This window comes from Crinia signifera, chromosome 8 (assembly GCF_055691185.1).
Source record: "Crinia signifera chromosome 8, ASM5569118v1, whole genome shotgun sequence".
Taxonomy (NCBI): domain Eukaryota; kingdom Metazoa; phylum Chordata; class Amphibia; order Anura; family Myobatrachidae; genus Crinia; species Crinia signifera.
Window position 1 is genome coordinate 168,150,858 of NC_139224.1, and position 21,671 is coordinate 168,172,528.

At 48.2% G+C, this 21,671-nt stretch overlaps 1 protein-coding gene across 1 annotated transcript in view; it reads right to left on the minus strand.

The window, feature by feature from the left end:
* GNG12 (G protein subunit gamma 12) overlaps positions 1–16,839 on the minus strand; it is a 67,050-nt gene extending 50,211 nt beyond the window's left edge. Inside the window, exon 1 of the mRNA XM_083157716.1 lies at positions 16,688–16,839. The gene's annotated coding sequence lies outside the window, so the exon portion shown is untranslated. The remainder of the gene's footprint in view (positions 1–16,687) is intronic.
* Positions 16,840–21,671: the final 4,832 nt, after the last annotated feature.

The window sequence follows — 21,671 nt, forward strand, 5'->3', positions numbered from 1 at the left end:
CCCATGTGACCTTCAACCCAACCCAAGACTGTCCACCTTGTTACCCAAGCTGCTTTATATTACAGATTGACTGTGACCTTATGGGGGGGGGGCAGCAATATCTGACTTACAGCCCAACTACCAAGAGATCATCGCAAGCAGCGACACCAGGCAGGCAGTAGGCCCCGATAAATGACGGATTCTATGTTTGCTTTAAAGGTGTTCATGGATTAGAACCTGCAGGCGCTTGTGTAAGTCAGGTGGGAGCGGAGCAGCTGTGAATGGGACACACCTGCGAGTCAGACGAAGCGCACAAACACTGCGGCCACTGTTTACATTTCCAGCACCCGGCTGATAGAGAACTATACCAGCAGCGCGGTATCACAGGAAGCCCTAAACACAGGAAATTACACAGACCACATCTCCAAGACACTTAATCCGTCCTCATAATGACCGTGCCATGACTTTAATAGTTCTGAAAACGGTTTTAACCATTTGCTGGGATCCAGTTCAATACAGAGGCTGGTCTCAAAAGGTACAAGACACTGTCCCTGCACAACTTCAATCTACATCCCACTTTTCTCACCAAACACACCCCATGACTATAAACCACATTTTCAGGATGATTCCTCCCCCCCCCCCCCCCCCCCCCATACATCTTTATGGCAGCCCATGTGATCTTGGACTCCGATGCGCCCATCGTATCGAAGTCAGAGCTGAAACACATACGCTGGTTCATTGTAACAGGCATTGGCGCAATCACCAGCTGCTATTTTTTTATTAACAGTTTCTTATATAGAGCATCATATTCCGTTGCACTTTACAAAAGGAAACAGTGATACAACAAACATGATATTTACAGACAGCCAAAAGGTAGGAGGGCCCTGCTCGCAAGCTTCCAATCACTATACTATATGCTGCCAGGTCTTTAGGATTAGGAGTTTCCCTTCTAAAGGGAGTTAACACTAGAACTCAACTATTCCCTGTATGGGCATACGCCCCTTATGTTTTACTGCTCGTGTTTAGATGAAAGAATATTACCGAATTCTGCCCCCTTCTGCAGAATGTCATCGAAATCCTGATGGATCCTGGGTAAGTATTTAAACCTCAACTCAGCAGCCTAATCCTAATTTACAGGTGGGATTCTGACCGTCGGGATCTCACTGTAGGAATTCTGTCGGCATCCCAACTCCATAGCCAAAAGTATTACTGCACGCCTGCTCATTAAGGCACATATCTGATCAGCCACTTTGTGCGTTTATGTACTGAATTGCTGCCACACCAAGACACGGTCAAGAGGTTCAGTTGTTATTCAGACTCAGCACATTGGGCCTTATTCTAGTTCACTCTTTCTGACAAAATCCTGCTTAGAAGGACAAAACCATGTGCACTGCAGGGGGGTAGATGTAACAGGTGCAGATAGAATTAGGTTTGGGCAAGTTATTTTGTTTCTGTGCAGGGTAAATACTGGCCGCTTTATTTGTACACTGCAATATAGATCTCACTTTGAAGTAAAACCCCACCCAAATCTAGTTCTCTCTGCACAAGTTACATCTGCCCCACCTGCAGGGCACATGGCTTTGTCCATCTAAGAAGGATTTTGACAGAAAGTGTGAACTAGAATAAGGCCCAATGTGATCTAAACTGACCAACCGGTTGCTTTCAGTATCTTAAACTGCATAATGCTGTGGGGGATATATCCGACCACATACAATATTGCTAAACTAAATACAGGTGCAAATGTCTGGTAAGTACTAATTACACATTATAGACTACATTAGTTCCCCAGCTCCTGTATATGTGAGATCGTTAGTTCCTGGGGAATCGCAGCGCTAAGCAGCGGCCCAGGTCACATAGCTGCCATCACTGCGTGCAAGCGACAGTCCGGAAACAAACCTGTTACTCTGTACAATGTGACTTTACTCAGATGCACAGAGAGGAAGTGATTGCATAAAACAACTGAAAGTGACAGTTTCCCCCAACCGGTATTAGTTACTAGAAATGCTGCAAAGCATCATGGGAACGGATGTGGATTTGTTGCCAACATGGCCGCCAGCCAATATAAATACTGACAGAAAAGAACAGAACTACAAGAACCAGGTGTGTATTACAGCGAAGAGGAGGCGAGGATGATTCAACCAGTAACGCCAGTGATTCATTACTGGGAGATCAAGGATCAAACACAAATCCATAATTATTTCCACCTGAACCAAAATAAAAAACACACGTGAATCTCTCCTGAGAAGGACGTTCGTTCAGTTCCCGGAACCGACTCTGCAAGTTGTTAAATGTTGATTATAATGGACATATCCCCATGGTATATACACGGATGTCTGCTTTCCATATACACAGACAAAATCCAAAACCAAGGCAGGTGCAGCAGCGATGTCTGACGCAGCGGAGGAAGGTTTCTTGTAGGGTGGCCAATCCCGGGATCGGCGGGATCCCGGGATTTGGCCCCAAAATGTCCGGGATTTCAATCCCGGGATTTTGGGATTAGACTGCGCATGCACAGTCTAATGCCGGGCAGCTTCTGAGCACCCGCTCAGAAGCTGCCCGGCTGTTCCCGACCCCGGCGTGCGGCCTGCGCAGCGTGACCTCTGACCGTCACGCCGCGCAGGCCAGCGTCCTGCTACAGAGGACCGCTCCCGGCCGACTCCTAGCCTCCCCTCCTGCTTCTGATGCCGCCGCTACCTGCCCGGAGGCAGGCAAGCATCACCGCAGCGCCGCTGTCTGCCCCGCTCCCGCCAGCCTGTAAGTAAATCTGCACCCCCGCAGCGCTGCTCTGCCCCGCTCCCGGCTGCCACGCACCTGCCCGCCCATATAGGGGTGGACAGGGTGTGTTTTTCTTTTAGGGATGCCAATCCCGGGATCCCGAGAATCCCGGGATTGAGCATTTTTCAATCCCGGAATCCGGGATTGAAAAAATGCCCCGGGATTGGCATCCCTAGTTTCTTGTATACACAGGCATCGGAGTTGCCCTGCGCATGCTTCCTAAATTTGTACGTCGAGTTGCAGTATAGATTTGGATACATGGTGAAGCTCTGTCTGACTATGGCCGCCTATGTGAGCCCTATGGAAGGTGCAATAGGCCATACTCCGATGGAGATACTGCACCTGCTGTAGGGTCTCAGAGCTAGTACCGAGCATCAGAGGCACAGCAGAGAGAGCCAGCACCTGCGGTACCGAGCATCAGAGGCACAGCAGAGAGAGCCAGCACCTGCGGTACCGAGCATCAGAGGCACAGCAGAGAGAGCCAGCACCTGCGGTACCGAGCATCAGAGGCACAGCAGAGAGAGCCAGCACCTGCGGTACCGAGCATCAGAGGCACAGCAGAGAGAGCCAGCACCTGCGGTACCGAGCATCAGAGGCACAGCAGAGAGAGCCAGCACCTGCGGTACCGAGCATCAGAGGCACAGCAGAGAGAGCCAGCACCTGCGGTACCGAGCATCAGAGGCACAGCAGAGAGAGCCAGCACCTGCGGTACCGAGCATCAGAGGCACAGCAGAGAGAGCCAGCACCTGCGGTACATAGCATTAGAGGCACAGCAGGTCACCTCTACTCCTCTCTTATTGTGCATTTGTATTGTTGGGTGAGGTGACACCCATAAGAGGTTGACCCCACCCTGTGCAGCATTGCGCCACTGAATTTATTCTGCACATCTGTCTCTCTGACTCTTCTGGGGAATCCGTGTGTACAGCTCATCTGGATCCCTCAGCGTTTCATAGTCCCATACTGTAAGGTGAATTATGGTTCCTTCCTACAGAACGCAGGAGAGGATTGCGGTGTGGATACAAACTCCGCTGCAGGCCAGGGAAAACCAGAACTCACTTCCTGCCTCCTCCGTACTGTGCCCAAACATTGTTCTTATTTATACAAATGCATCGGCCGTGTCAGGCTCATGTTGCAGCAAGTTCACATGTGGGCAGCCCGCATATTGCTAGCTGTGTGGAGAGGACACGTCAGGGAAGGACTCATGGTGCTTAGTAATCACTAGTCGGGAGATCAGGGCAATACTTGGTACATATTATTACCAGTTACTTATATAGCGCATTCATATTCCGCAGCGCTGTACAGAGAATAGCGCATACATATTCCGCAGCGCTGTACAGAGAATATTTGAACAATCACATCAGTCCCTGCCCCAGTGGAGGTTACAATCTATATTCCATACCACATGTAAATGCACACACGGACATTCTAGTATTATTTTGTTGGGAGCCGATTAACCCAGCAGTACATTTTTGGAATGTGGGAGGAAACCGGAGTACCCGGAGGAAACCCACGTAAGTACGGGGAGAATATACAAACTCCGTTGGGGCCATGGTGGGAATGGAACCCATGACCTCAGCGCTGTGAGGCAGTAACGCTAACCATTACACCATCTGTACTGCCCTGTATATATATGTATATATATATATATCTCTCCACTCAATCCGGCACTGCCCACCAGTATATTGTGGATAACTTGCCCGGGTGCTCGTTCAGTGTGCAGGGAGAAGCCTGACCACATACAATGAATCCAATGAGACACGTCACTCCAGGTCTAGTAAACTCAAAACATCGTTTATCTGGTGTCAACGGCGTTTCGGGACAAGCCCGTCTTCAGGACATACTCGAGTATGTCCTGAAGACGGGCTTGTCCCGAAACGCCGTTGACACCAGATAAACGATGTTTTGAGTTTACTAGACCTGGAGTGACGTGTCTCATTGGATTCATTATATATATATATATATATATATATATATATATATATATATATATATATATATCTATATATCTATATATCTATATATATATATATATATATATATATATATATATATATATATATATCTGGCTACATCTGTCACTCAAAGTGTGTCTGAAGCTGTAACGCTGGGTGGAGCCTCTGACTCACATGACTGACTCACATGACTGACTCACATGACTGAGAACCAGCCCAGTGAGCCCACAGACAGTGCCAGACACCCTCTGCTCTGCCTCTCCATGTTACACAGCAAAGACACAGCTACTCACCAGACACACCAGGTGAGCGCCCCACACCGCCATACCTCCCAACATGACCCTCTCCAGGGGGGACAGAATGCTCTGTTTGTGGACTTCCATCTTAATATATGATTGCCATCACCTGTTTTAAACAGGGTAATTGATAAGAAAGGTGTTTAAGCACAGGTGATGGTAATCCATAAATTAAGAAGAAAGTCCAGTAACAGAGCAATGTGTCCCTCCTGGAGAGGGTCATGTTGGGAGGTATGCACCTCCCCCCCCCCCCCCATTCACGGCAACCCCACGATTAAATGGCACATGTAAAACACTGACATGGCTATGGTCGACAATGAAAAAGGTTGACATGAGTTTTTGAAGATTTGTTTTTCACTTTTTCAATGTTTTATATTCATTCTCATGTGTCGACATGGACACCAATGAAGTGCCACACTTATGTCAACATTTACATGTGTTGACCTTTCTATGTTGATTTTTTCTTGTGGCGATTCGCGGCACCCCCCTCCCGCGATTCGCAGCACACCCCCCGCAATTCGCGGCGACTCCCGCGATTTGCGGCCCCACCCCGTGACCCCCCCTACCGCGATTCCCCCCCTGACCCCCCCTCCTGTCATTGCGGCAAACCCCCCGCCCCCGCGACTCACCCTCCCATGATTCACTGCAACCCCCCGCGTCCCCCCCTCCCATGATTCGCGGCACCCACACACCCCCCCCCCCCCGCGACCCCCCCCTCCCGCAATTCACGGCATCCACCCACGACCCCTCCTCCCGTGATTTGCGGACGCCCCTCACCTCCTCCCTCCCCCCCACCCCCGCTCGCGATTCACGGCAACCCCAGGATTAAATGGCACATGCAAAACACTGACACGGCTATGGTCGACAATGAAAAAGGTTGACATGAGTTTTTGAAGATTTATTTTTCTTTTTTGAATGTTTTCATATTCATTCTCATGTGTTGACATGGACACCAATGAAGTGCCACACTTATGTCAACATTTACATGTGTTGACCTTTCTGTGTTGATTTTTTCTTGTAGCAATTTTTTTCCAGTGACAACTATGTGCACGTCAACCTACACATCATCAACCAATTCTTTGTATAATATATAACACCTGTTCTGTTTTACTGTAGGTGTTTTAAGTCAGATCTTTTACTGCTACTATTACTGTTTATGTAAATGCATTCTGAATGACAGCAACATCCTACCATCCTTCTACAAGAATATATAACCAACTAGGTGATTCATCGCGCCCCGTGCCCCCCTCTCCCGCAATTCACGGACCCCCCGCGCACCCCCCTCCCACGATTCACGTCACCCCCCCTCCCGCAATTCGCAACCCCCCCCTCCCGCAATTCACGCCCCCTCCCACGCTTTGCAGACCCCCACCCTCTCCCGCGATTCGCGGACACCTGCGCCCCCTCCCTCCCTTGATTCACGGCACCCCCCGCGCCCCTCCCACAATTCACGGCACCCCTAAGCCCCTCTTTAGTCCCCCGTATACTCACACACCCCTATCACTACCCAGCTTCCTGCTCTCCTGAACCGTAACTTCCATCACTGGGGAGTCGCTGATGCGGTTTTGCCCACATGCCCCTATCATGCCTCATAGCCCAGCCTCCTGCTCTCATGGACACTAACTCCCACCCAGTAGGAGGAGACACTGACTCAGGGCCACCATCCTGTACTCCTGTACTGCCACACTGGACCCTCACCCACTGGCAGAAGCTGCACAGTATCTCCCACCCTCCTCTTTAGTCACCCTTATGCCCACACACCCCTATCACTACCCAGCCTCCTGTTTTCCTGTGTTGTGACCTCCGCCAGTGGGGAGCCGCTGACTCAAACACCCTACTATACTATTGCACACACACACCTAAACAACATGCACACACAGAGCCCCCCCCCCACACACCCACAAATGTCACTGTACCATCCACACTATCAATGTACATCTTACTCTGTAACCACTTTTTAATTAAACAAAACAATACACACCCCCCTTCCACATCATATGCTCTCTATTTAACACATTTCACCTATAACTCAAGTTGCAATACAGGCCATCTGTCATACAATTCTAACCATATTTCTCATATACAAATGATCACAAATTAAGGGGGCGCAGCCCCTTACGACGGTGTGAAGAGCGCCCGTAGGGCGCGATAAATCACCTAATATATATATATATATATATATATATATATATATATATATATATATATATATATATATATATATATATATATATATATATATATATATATATATATATATATATATAATCCCTGAGGACGGGCAACACTGGCCCGAAACATGTAGCCATTACACCGTCCGTGCTTCCCCGTATATATATAACACATGGTGGGGATAGAACCCATGACCTCAGCGCTGTGAGGCAGTAATGCTAACCATTACACCATCCGTACTGTCCCGTATATATAACACATGGTGGGAATAGAACCCATGACCTCAGTGCTGTGAGGCAGTAATGCTAACCACTACACCGTCCGTACTGCCCCGTGTATATAACACATGGTGGGAATAGAACCCATGACCTCAGTGCTGTGAGGCAGTAATGCTAACCATTACACCATCCGTACTGCCCCATGTATATAACACATGGTGGGGATAGAACCCATGACCTCAGTGCTGTGAGGCAGTAATGCTAACCATTACACCATCCGTACTGCCCCGTGTATATAACACATGGTGGGAATAGAACCCATGACCTCAGTGCTGTGAGGCAGTAATGCTAACCATTACACCGTCCGTGCTGCCCCGTATATATAACACATGGTGGGAATAGAACCTCCACCCCAGAGCACTACCCTCACCAACTCACTCTCTCCCCACCCCAGAGCACTTCCTTCACACACTCACTCCCCAATCCCACCCCAGAGCACTACCCTCACCCACCCTCTCCCCCCCAGAGCGCTACCTCCCCCAGAATGCTTAAGTGACATAAGCTAAAACACTATGCCGATATGTCGACCTGTTGCAGTGTCAACAATACCACTTAGACCTTGTAGTGTGGGCCAAACAGTAACCAAATTCCAACCACAAGTCAAATAGGCTTTATTACAAAAGACATCAATGCAGAAAATAAAATCAAAACCACATACACACCCAAAACCATCACTCAGAAAGCGTCTCCTCTTATTAACGGGTAATCATTTCCCGGGGTAAATTCCCAATCAGTTACAATCCCACCGTCACACCCGTGACTCACACCATAAGCTTATGGTTCTCTATTCATACTGCAATCACCAGAACAGCTCTGGAGGATCAGTGGTGAAAGTCACATGACTCGGCCTAGGTCAGGTGACACTGGCAGATTCGCAGATAGAACAATGGACGTAAAATATATTAAATGACTAAAAAGTACAAAGTATTACTTCAGATTTGTTATGGACACGCATTAAGATAATCTGGTGTTCCCTATCATGTGATGATGCACGCCCTGTGGAGAATTCTGCTGGCATCGCTGGTGCAGGGCAACTGTAGCGCTCGATACTTGCTGTGCGTGCCCAAAATGGAGTAACACTTCAGTTGCTCTGTGGGGCGCAATGTAGTGGCTGTCAATAAGCAAAACACTTAAATTTCCTCATAGAGATGAGGAGCAGCATTGGCCTTTTATTATATGGGATAAGAAAACACAGAAAATGTGAGCGATTGCAAATCGTCGTAAACATTATGCCAATAACTGGGGTCACATAGTAACATCTGATTGCACTGTCTATAAGAAACGGTGTAGATCGCGGTACTATAGCCACTGCCGTTCCTGTGTGTGAAAGGAAAGTACATCTATAAGAAACAGTGTCCATTGCGATACTATAGCCACTGCCGTTCCTGTGTGTGACAGGAAAGTACGTCTATAAGAAACAGTGTCCATTGCGGTACTATAGCCACTGCCGTTCCTGTGCGAGAAAGGAAAGTACGTCTATGAGAAACTGTGTAAATCGCGGTACTATAGCGACTGCCGTTCCTGTGTGTGAAAGGAAAGTACGTCTATAAGAAACTGTGTCCATTGTGGTACAATAGCGACTGCCGTTCCTGTGCGAGAAAGGAAAATACGTCTATGAGAAACTGGGTCGATCGCGGTACTGTAGCGACTGCTGTTCCTGTGCGAGAAAGGAAAGTACGTCTATGAGAAACTGTGTAGATCGCGGTACTATAGCGACTGCCGTTCCTGTGCGAGAAAGGAAAGTAGGCCACAGCCAGCCAATCAAGTAGCAGCTGAACACAACAAGGGTGTGTGTTGTAGCTCCTGACTGATGCGCTAAGGGGGGACATGCTTAACATGTACAAATATATCAGGGGCCAATATATGGAACGGTCAGGTGCCCTTTTTACTACAAGGAAGGACTCTAGGACACGTTCAGAATAAAAGAAAAAAAATTTGTTCTCTTAGAAGGAAAAAAATTTTCACGGTCAGGGCAGCCAAACTATGGAACTCTCTTCCAGGTGAGGTGGTGTCGGCAGATGGAGAGGTGGTGTCGGCAGAAACATTTATTGGCTAAAAACATCCAGGGGTACAAATCAAAATAACAATCTTTAAAATATCAGTATTCACTACATACATAAAACAAGGGTTAAGCTAATAGACCAAGGTTGAACTAGATGGACCCAAGTCTTTTTTCAGCCTTAACTACTATGTAAAAAGGGAAGAGTGCATTTTGATGTTTTAAAACCGGGCAGGGATCCGCACCCCGCAAAAGAAGCTTAGAGTGTTTGTTCATTTCTAGGACTGACACCTGCACTGGTAACCTATGTACAACGCTGTAAACCACTTATGGCACTTTAAAAATAAAATTTTATATTATTATAATACAAATAATGGAATCACCCTCAAGACGCCTACAGCAAACAGGAGGTGTATGGCGCTTCTTATGGCTGTTGGCGGAATTACTTTACCCGAATGTCGACACTGAAACGTAGCACCGGGACGTTGCGCTCGCCAGGCTTCGGCCACACTCTCTTACTCTCCCACCAAGCCCTAGTGGATGGTAGGGCGTAAAATACCATCTGTCAGCTAAAAAAAAGTGAAAAACCCCATGTCGACCTTTTGACTGCCGACTTTCCCCATGTCGACCTAATGCTTGTGTCGACCTTCAGTCATGTCAACCTAGTGACCATATACCCAAGGGCCGGTGCGTCAATGCCTACCATACGCATAGAACGGTAACTACACCACCACAGAACTTATTTCCTCAAGAGCTCTGCAAAGTTCTGAAAGAAAGTTCAAAACACAATTCCAGGGATCGGGCCTTTGCAATAAATGACTTCAAAGACCGTCAAAGCCAACTCCTGTAATAATCCCAGACGGAAGACGGCTGTTAAAGTCAAGTGTATCATTACACTGTAATCTGTCATCTGCATTGTGCGCTGCTTATGTATGTAAACAGGGTGTGTAGGTCTTCACAACATGCCAGGAGGCCTGGGAGAGAAGTGAGAGGGGATGAGGAGACCTGCCAGTAATCCGATAATACCTGGATGAGCATAAACACTACATGACAACCTGAAGGGCAAGGTATAAAGCTGTCATAGTACACCGGAGCCCACATCGACAAAGTCCTGATGGCAGCATAAATAGGCAGCCAGACCGTATGAGAGCGGCGGGGATGTTATCCATGCGGGCGAGCTGGAGAGGAGACAGCTGGCAGAGAAAGTGGTTTAGCAGTATGAACCCGAGACGCTTTACGTTGGGCCTACGTTTCCATCCAGCTCAATTATTGGCTGCTAGAAAACTCTAAGGACGGCTGACTAAATGCAGATCATATCGCATCTAAAGCAATAAAAACTATTAAGTGTGCACATAGGTTGCGGTATTATTTTATCTACAAGTGGTTTTGAACGGGCTAAATTCAGTTTTTAAAATATTTTTTCCCCATGCTAAAGCAGAAAAGCAGAGCATATTCTATGTAAGTAATTAAGCATAATATCTGGTCAGCCGGGTCATCTGCAGAGCCTGGGGACCACTAATAAGGAAGTGAATTACACAAATCATATACAAATCTATAACCAGTATACACAAGGCTGCTTCAGAGCACACGGACCCCAGAGATGGTACAGAGGGCCCTGCTCGTGAGAGCAATCATTAATATACAGATCCAATTAATAGCCGACTTACTGCGGAAAGGTACAATCCAATAGGTACTACATAGGTGTGCCCCCTCCAGATCTAGACAATTATCCGTATTTGCTGTATGTGGCAGTTTGAAGAAGGCAAAACACTAGGAACAGCTGCCAGGAGATTAAAATGAAAATCTTGGGGCGTGTGGCATGGAATTAGCCAGACGCCATTGTATTCTCAGTACTGTATAAAGGAAGCAAATTATTGATAAAATGACACTGTTTTGAGCGTGAATTAAACAATTGAAGTACAGCCCAGTTCTTCCATATAGGACAATCATTAAATCCATAGGGATCCATAGGTAGAAGTACTAATTCAGTTGTTAAGTTTGCACATTGCCCTGGTCAGACTGCTAACTGGGGTAACTGCAGGCCCCCCACTAGCATCGACCAGGGACTGGGGAGGCAAGGACAGATCCCTGCTGGGGGGGGGGTTGGTGTTATGCTTTTAGTATGGTTTCCATCGGCTGGAAAAAACTTTAAACAGCGCAAAAAGAAACAAAAACCTAATATTTCCTGCAATGCTCATTATAACCAACTCTCGGTATAGGCAGCACAGTATCACTCCCTTCAGCACTATACACAGTGACCAGTATAAAATCCCATTTCTCACTTGAACTAGATGATGTTTTAAAATAAGTGTTTAGATATTCAGCTTTTCCTCTCTAGGATTCCTCATTGAGACCTTACATGGCAGATGTACAGGAAGGGCGGAAGTACATTCAGATACTGCTAGAAATCCCAAAACAGGGGGTGCAGAAAGTGGCAGTACTACTGAGACATAACAGAAGTTCCTAGTGACGTCTTGGGGATTCCCATTTATGTGGACATAGGGCAGGCATTACATCACATCCATTGAGTATTTGCACTGTTCCTCTGTCATATAGAAAATACATCTATGGGAACCCTACCCAGGGTACACTGACTCTCAGAGTGGCAAGCTGTAGAAGTGGAGGAACAAAAAAATAAATGAATAAAATCACAGCAGCTGTTGTGAGCGTTGACATGCTCCGGTGTGTTTGGAACTCGCTGCATTATTCTATCGATATCTGTTGCGTGACAAGAGGCTCACACATAACTTCTATAACTTAGTCATAGAAACGACAAATATGATTAGTGTTCATTCTAGCAACCGCTATCTTTGAAAACCCATGCAGTTCCTCTTCCCTGCCTGGGGTGTCGCTGTCTGCTGTAGTGCTTCTAGCACAGTGTGGTCTGTATATCAGCACTGATATGCAAACCAGACCTGTGCTAGAAACACCACAGCAGACAGCGACACCCCAGGCAGGGAACAGGAACTGCATGGGTTTTCAAAGATAGCGGGTACTATAATGAACACTAATGATTGGGGGGGGGGGGGGGGGGGGTCCAACTTGGAACAAAATGTATGATCGCATTGATATTTGTTGTAGTTTTATTCAGAATGAGCTCTAAGAAGCAGTAAATAAGACCATGACAATGCTGGAAAATATGTGCTTGGCATTATGGTTAGGTTCACAGTGTTGGGGTTCATTTCCAAGCAATGCCCTATAAGTATGGAGTTTGTATGTTTTCTCCCAGAGGAGGGGATGAGAGAGGGGCTCTACCATAGGAACCAATCCACTTCCATCTATTGTCTAGCAGAGTCTATACAATTACAGAAGTGGATTGGTTGTTCTGGGCAATGCATCCACTAAATCACTCTCAATTATTTGATACAACCCAACCCAACTTTGAGCTGAAAAGCTCAAACTCAGAACTTAGGTCGATAATCATTAGGTTGACCACTGTAGGTCAACACATTAAATGGGTCAACATGGACATTAGGTCGACACTGAAAAGGTTGACATGCCACTAGCAATGGACTACACCAGTCGCCATTGTATAGTGTTCATTCTAGAACCCTGCACCTTTCAAAACCCATGCAGTTCCTCTTCCCTGCCTGAGGTGTCGCTTTCTGCGGTGGTGCTTCTAGTACAGGTCTGGCCTGCATATCCATGCTGAAATACAGACCACACTGTGCTAGAAGCACCAGAACAAAGAGCGACACTCCAGACAGGAAAAGGGAACTGCATGGGGTTTGAAAGATGCAGGGTGCTAGAATGAACTGACTGTAACTGTACATAACGGGCAGATATAATAAACGTTCAATCTCCAAACTTGTTATTAAAAGTTACTACCACTTGAAATCCATCAGTTGGTGCCATTGATCAGCTCTGCTTTGAAGGTACGACATTTACTAAATCTTCCCCAAGGTTTTAAAAAAAACTCACATGGCATAAAAGAGAAGCTTTCAGGGGAATCTGAATTAACTAATGTCCCCGATTCCTAATTCAATTTAAATTGTTCGTTGAGGGAGTACAGCAAATATGAATTTTTAAGGTTCACAATGCCTAAAATATTTCAAATGGGAAAAAAAACAGTGTAAATGTCCATTTTTTTTGCGTATTATAACACATTTAATAGTTATGGTAAAATTATTTAAGGCTTTTACATAAAAGGAAACAAAAACAAACACGCACATTATATACGTGACAAAAGCAGATGATATTTTAGTATGAGGGCGTACATAGGGGGTATTCAATCTCGGGTCATATCGCCAGGAGGGATTCAACACCCCACCTGCCACTCGGCGAAAAGATGGTGTATCCATGTAAACGGCCGTGGATTGTCAAGATTAGGCCGTGATTGCGACAATTCACAGCCGTAATCGACAAAACAGTCCCGCCAGCTTTTAAAGTCGGGCCCGTTCTGTCGATCTGCCTCTTCAATGCTATCGGAGAACACAGCATTGAATAGGCGCCTATCGCAAACAGCGGTGGGGATTGAATACCCATCGCATCAAGTGGTGCCCAGTGCAGCACCCGATGACACTTGCCAGACATCGGGTGCTGGAAGTGGCTGTGTGGCGCACTGGCAGGGAGAGGGGTACGTACCTGGCTGGGGACCAGAGCGGTGGAGCTGTCAGGCGGCAGGACTCAGCAGGACTTTGAAACACTGGATGGCCATCTAATTGGCCGAGGCCGCTGAGACTGAGAGCTTTCTCAGCCAATCAGCGGCCTCACATTCAGGCGGCCGTTGATTGGCTGAGGCCGCTGAGAGAGCTCTCTCAGCCAATCAGAGGGCAATCCAGTGTTTCAAAGTCATATGCTGCCACTGCTGAGTCCCGCTGCCTGACAGCTCCGGTCCCCAGCCAGGTATGTACCCCGCACCCCACCAGCGCTACTGTCCCGCTGCCAGCTCCGGTCCCCGCTCCAGTCCCCATGCTGAATGCATTTGAGCAATCGCATGTGCTTAAAAACCACAAGCGATTGCTCATACAATTCGATAAATATTATGTGCAGCACGGCGTCGAATGTCCCCTTCAAAATGCATGCAATCATTCGATTTATCGGCCAGATGACAGATAATTGCTGGTGTATGCCCATGATACCAACAAGCATTTTATCCGAGTGTGTCTGCCCGGCATTAGCTTGGAAGAAAAATCCAAACAAATCAACATGTTTGACAGATAAGCATTTGATTAAAGCGATCTGTAATTGGTTTAATATGTGCAGCCTGGATTTAAAAAGTCATATTAACAGCATACTAATCCTGCTTTGAATCCTGGAGAATTCACATGAATGATTCTGAAAACTGGATTAATTATGAAAAAGCAGCAGATGAGCTGGCGAGCCGACGTTAATTAATCTCGGCTGCGATTTAAAGTAACGTCTGCGCAGGTATACGGCGGAAATAATGCTTCCAGGTCTCGTGAAGCATTACTGTACTGTAAAGCCTAAAAATATGTCATGGGAAGGCAGAGAAACCAATCACCTTTTATCTGAATGACATTTTACAGCTCTATGGAAACAAACAGCAAATGAATGTTTACTTTAGAAACAAGGACTTTCTAACAAGAATAGGTCAGAAGTGAAGCTTCGCACTTAGTAACGCTGAGCGGATCTGCCTGCCGGGAGAATATTCAAGGTTAAATCCTCGCCACAGACTGGGTGAAGGAAGCAAATATCATAATAAGCAAACAATCATTAGACGGCTCTCGTTGCCTATGTCGCGCGGAAGTTGGCAAAGGCGCCACAGTACCTGGAAACCCAAGAAATCTCTGCATGACTGATAGACTTATAATAACGCAGATTAATAGACTGATGTGGGGGAGGAACAAAGCAGAATACTCTGTACAGCGCTCTGGCATATGTGTGTGGTATATAAACAACAATGGCTGCTTTGGTCTCACCAATGACGCAACGCTGTACACTGATCACATACACCAGTCCTCCTATTCACAGCTGGATATGATTACCCTGGAAGATTGCATGTTACACAAGATACACTAGGGATCAGGACAACACAGCAGAAGATGCTGCACAGAGAACTTTGTTTGGGTGAGAGATTTGAATGTATTTAACATAAATCAGAGCCAGACTGTGCAAGTATCAGCTTGTTATCCCAGCCCGGCAGCAAGGGTAGGGGGGGGGGGGTCCAGATACCCCAAAAAGTGAATAAATACAAATCCACCCTGGGAATTATCTGGATTCGGACTATCATTTCTCTATTGCATCCTAGAAAATAATAGGCAGGATCTGATTGGCTGCTATGAGAAACTTCATTTTTATAAACGTTAGTAAATTTACCCCAAGATGAGGGCTTCCTGGCATAGCCACGTTATGTTACAATGCGATGCGATATAAAAGGATCTACTGAAACTCATAAAGGAACCTGTACGATCCACCCAGACTGCCATGTTTAAGAACCCAGTGTCACTTGGGGACAAAGAATAAGGATAATGTTCAGATCAACAGGCAGGAGGGATCCACTGGCACCAGCGACCGACAGGCACGCGGGAGAAGGGATCCACTGGCACCAGCGACCGACAGGCACGCGGGAGGAGGGATCCACTGGCACCAGCAACCGACAGGCACGCGGGAGGAGGGATCCACTGGCACAACTGTGACAGACAGGCACGCGGGAGGAGGGATCCACTGGCACACATGTGACAGACAGGCACGCGGGAGGAGGGATCCACTGGCACAACTGTGACAGACAGGCATACAGAAGGGATCCACTGGCACAACTGTGACACAGGCATACAGAAGTGATCCACTGGCACAACTGTGACAGACATGCATACAGAAGTGATCTACTGGCACAACTGTGACAGACAGGCATACAGAAGGGATCCACTGGACCAACTGTGACAGACATGCATACAGAAGGGATTCACTGGACCAGTAATAAGACAGGCATTCAGAAGGGATCCACTGGCACAACTGTGACAGGCATTCAGAAGGGATCCACTGGCACCAGTGAGCGACAGGTATATAGGAGGGATCTATTGACTCCAGTGACCCAGGGAACGCAGGCGGATTCGGCTGACAAGTTAACCCAGTAAGTGAGAAGTTTACAACTGGGATCTACTCACACACCTGATCCACAGAGTAACAAGGACACGGGAGGATCTCCCGACACAAGTGCCAGGCACGGCTGTGGGTCTGGGGACACGTGCACGGGATCGGGTGATACACAGAAGCCGGACAGGGACACACGGGAGGGGGACGCACAGGTGTTACCCGGCACCAGCGCTGCCTTACCTCGGCCTGAGCTCCTGCCGGTGACTCCGAGCCGCCGCCCGCTGCCTGGCTCGGTGTCTCTCCGCTGACCTCTCACCCGGCCGCGCCTCGGTCTCACTCCGCGGTTGCTAAGGCAGTGAGTACTCGGGAATGCTGGGAAGGATCGTGACGTCAGAGGGAGCCTCCCGGGGCACGCCCACCAGGCCCGGCCCAGAGGGCGTGGCCGGGAATTAGCTGAGGTAAAAATGGGCAGACGGAGACTGTACAGTCAGTGAGTGTACACATGGGGGGTTATTCTAGTTCACTCTTTCTGACAAAATCCTTCTTAGATGGACAAAACCATGTGCACTGCAGGTGGGGCGGATGTAACATGTGCAGAGAGAATTAGATTTGGGTGGGGTTTTACATCAAAGTGAGATCTATATTGCAGTGTAAAAATAAAGCAGCCAGTATTTACCCTGCACAGAAACAAAATAACTCACCCAAATCTAATTCTCTCTGTATATTTTACATCTGCCCCCCTGCAGTGCACATGGTTTTGTCGATCTAAGACGGATTCTGGCAGAAAGAGTGAACTAGAATAAAGCCCATGGTGCAGATTGCAGAGGGGTCGGTGTGAGAGGTGGGGGAGGCAGGAGGCAATAACGTAAGTGAGCGTGTCACATGGGCCCCGTGCCTAAGGGGTGAGACCCTATAGAACACTGTACACACCTATACAAACTGTGACTTGTGGCACTACAAGTTCCAGCATGCCCAGGGACTGACATGTTGCCTGTATCTGCTATCTGGGCAGCACGGATGGTGTAATGGATAGCATTACTGCCTCACAGTGCGTAGCCCAATGGCCGCCCTGCGTAGTCAGCGTAGTGTCCCCGCGGCAGCCCGGAGAGTCAGCGTAGTAGCCCCGTCAGGCAGCGCAGTCACCGTACTGTTCCCGCGAGCTGTAGCTCTGTCCCTGGCAAGCCTAATGAGCGCAGGTAACCGCCAGATCCCCTGCGCTGGCGGAGAGGCCGGCGGAGCGGCGCTCCAGCTGCCTGAGACGCACAAGCATACATAATTCTTGCCGCAGGGTACGGCAATCGGACAGGGTTAGGGGTTCGGTAGCGCGTGCGTCTCATGCACAATGAAGGATGCATTTGCCAGTGCTCGAAGTTACATACTGACAAGTGCCTTCATTTGAAACCCCCACTATCCACTCCAGCCTGAAGCTTTGCGTTCCGCATTCTCCCGACCTGTTCATACCCCCACTATCCACGTTGGCGTGGAGCTGATTTTATAAAGTGTGGCGAGCCACCGAGCCCGAAGCGTGGCGAGCGGACCCGGAATACGTGTCCCCTCGCATGGCTCACTGCGCTCACCATGGTTCGGGCTCGCCACACGTTATGTAGTCAACTCCATGCTGACGTGGATAGTGGGGGTATGAACAGGTCGGGAGGATGCGTACCGCGTCCCCTCACGGGGCTCGCTGCACTCACCACGCTTTGGACTGGAGCGGATAGTGGGGGGTGTTTCATGGAACACATTCACACCTGTCATGTCAGGCAGGTTCAAAATGGTCAATGGTTCCCACACAATGTAATAAGCGTAAGCTCTGGTTAGGTGAACGTACACAGTCACAGACACAAGCTGACTGCCGGAAAACGACGCTGATACTGACCGGGACGCTGACTACGCTGGCTGCAGGAACACTACCCTGATTCTGACAGGGACACTACGCTGACTATGTTACTGCCGCTGTGAAACTACACTAGTACCGTATATTCTTCCCATGGGTTTCCTCTGGGTACTCCAGTTTCCTCCCACAATCCAAAAATATACTATATTCGGCTAGTTGGCTGCCACAGGGAATAGGGTATATAGGGCACAATTCAGACCTGTTTATTCTGCTGCTAATCTTTGCTGCACGTCTGTGTGGCTTGGAGATGGGGCATGTAAAGTCACAATGCCGTGTTGGCGAACTGCTCACTATCGGTGTACACGGCGCACGTGATCGGACTGCAAATTGTATGTTTTACATAGACGCGCCAGTTCCAGTCCCTACTCAACATCAAGCTGGGAAACAAGCTTGCAATCTATATTGTGGCCAAATAATATATTGGTTATCCTGCATGAATGCAAAACTCCGATATTGACCGTTTTGATGCATCGTTTTTCGATGTCCAACTCTGCTTCAGTCAATTGGACACATCGGGTGTCACTGGTCTCATTAGCACAACTGAAGCATCAATACATAGAGTACATGTGCTCATCTTCACAGCGCAGGGGCCCACAGTTTTATACATGTCTGATGGCGATCCTATCTGTATTGATAGGAACCTTATCAGACATTGCGGTTGTGCAATTGCCTGATATACATAAACGTGGCTTCCTCATTGACACTTCCTCAGAAAACAATGCAATATTCCCTCTATAGCAGCAAGGGTTCCGTGGAGAAGCGTTGCCAAATACTGGTCTTACAAAGAACAGAGCCCTAAAGAGAATTGTCTCAGCATAAAGGGCCTGATTCAGGTGTTCGTGGGGGCGGGCAGGAGCCGGCATCAGGCATGTTATTACCGAAGGGGGGAAAAATCATTTGATGATAAGCGACCATCGAATTAATTCTCTCCCCTTCGGCCACATGTGAGGGGATGGTGTTCTCGTACACGTCCCCTCGCATGGTAGTGAGGGGATGCAGGTGGCGCTGGTGTTATTAAGCCACTTGTGGATCTTCTCAAATAATCGTAATACTAACTAACTTTACTGCATGATTATAAGGTAGAAGGAGTTTGATAAATAGCCCTTCAGCCAGAAGCCCTTTGATAAATAGCCCTTCAGCCAGAAGCCCCGCCTAATGCTGCCCATACATATGTCAGATATTGCATGCAATCATTCGATTTTGGCCATATCTGGCCGATATATCGAATGATTGCATGCATTTTTAAGCTGACATTTCGAAGCGATGCACAGGCACGCCATCGAATGTCGCATCGATAAATATTATGAGCTGCACATAATATTTATCAAATTGCATGAGCAATCACATGTGGTTTTTAACCACATGCGATTGCTCGAATGCAATCAGCTGGGGGAGCGGGGCAGAGATGGGGACCGGAGCTGGCGTCGGCGGACGAGGAGCGGAAGCCGGTACCTTAGCGGGAGTGGGGCAGGGATGGGGACCGGCGGCGGCAGACGAGGAGCTGGAGCCGGTACCTTAGCAGGAGCTGGGGACCGAAGCGGTGGAGCTTTCAGGCGGGGGACTCAGCGGCGGCAGCAGATGACTTTAAAAACTGGACGGCCCTTTGATTGGCTGAGGCCGCTGAGAGAGAGAGCTCTCTCAGCCAATCAGTGGCCGTCTGAATGTGAGGTCTCAGTCTCAGCGGCCTCGGCCAATTAGAGAGCCGTCCAGTATCTCAAAGTCATATGCTGCCGCTGCTGAGTCCCGCCCCAGCCAGGTTGTACCCCGCAGCACCCAATGTGCATCGAGATGGCATGCGACATCAGGTGCTGTACTGTGCACCACTTGATGCGATCGCATAAGTGTATGGGCAGCATAAGACCCATGTCCAACCCGGGATACTGGTCAGCTGTGGCTTCGGATGTACTTTCTCTTTCAGACCACTGCTGGTTATTCCCATGTCATCACTGTTCACACAGGATGCTTAGATCTGACATTGGGGGTTATTCAGAGCTGATTGCCTCGAATTTGCATGGTGACTGATTATGAAATAACTGCACATTTTAGTATAAAATGACTGCACGGATTGTAGTGCGCATGCGCGATGCCAAACAGCGTCAAAATCCTGTGTTTTTTTTTTGTTTTTTTACTTACAAGCCGGCTGCAGTTTGATTGACAGGAAGCCACCATTTGTGCATGGTAACGATCCATTTTCAGGGAGTGTCAAGAAAAATGCAGGCGTTCCCAAGAGTTTTAAGGGAGGGCCATTATCATCAGCTCCCGCCCTGATCAGAATGTTTCTATCACCCAGCTAGAGTAGGTTCTGGGTTACACACAGACTGCACACGCTGCGAAAGTCATACGATGGTGAGAGAGTTGAAAAAGGATTTCCAGCTATCTGCCAACCGGTGTGATCTTTGCAAGCCATTGGCAGATTTGCTTGGGGAGGGATTTCACTCTGTGTGGGCGGCGACTATCTAAACGCAGGGCTCTGCATATCTTCCAAACTTTCAGCTTTGCGGACTGGGGGTGGGGCCTCAGTTAAAAAGGGGTGAGTTGTACCCCTCCCCCCCCCCTTCATCATTTTGGTGCATGCCCATCACTCTCGCTGGCTCACAGCAATACACTGTTTAGATGGCATGGTGTTAGGGACAGCGGGACAATGTCCAAATAGCAGGACTGCTGAAATAGAGACAGTTGTGAGCAGCGACGGACTGGGCCGCCGAATCAGCCGTGGCATTTGTGCGTGCGCACGACCTGTGCGCGCTGCCTCTCCCGGCTTGCAGAAAAGAGGGACATAGCAGCTTGTGATGCCCCCCTCTCTCCTGGACCTTAGCCGCGCACAGAGAGAGCCGCCGCAAGTCCAGCCGCTCTCTCTCTTTGCCAATCGGGAGGCGGAGCCTCCACCTTAGAAGAAGAAATCATCCCACCTGGCCATCGGCCCTCTGGCATTTAGTCCCAGATGGCCAGTCCAGCCCTGGTTGGGAGGTTTGCTTTCAGGTGTGACCTGGTTGTTGGACCTGAGATTCACGACTTGGGTTGACCCCTTCACAGGCAATAACCCAGGTTCTCTGCTCAGTGTGAAAAGGGTATAAGTTAAGCCCCATACACACTAGACAAGATAGCAGCCCCCACCGCCTAGTGTGCATGGGGCTTTACTGTAGAGATTACTGTCTGTTTGTCTCTGGTTACCTATTGGTTGCAGACAGTTTTTTTTTTTTTCTTCTAGCTCATCTGTTCCACATTGCTGAGTATAATGGCCGGTCTTCATGCGTACCTAGATGCAGGTCTGGGGGAGTATTTAGAGATCTGACAAACAAGCTTTTTCCCCGTCAGATTGACATTAATAGC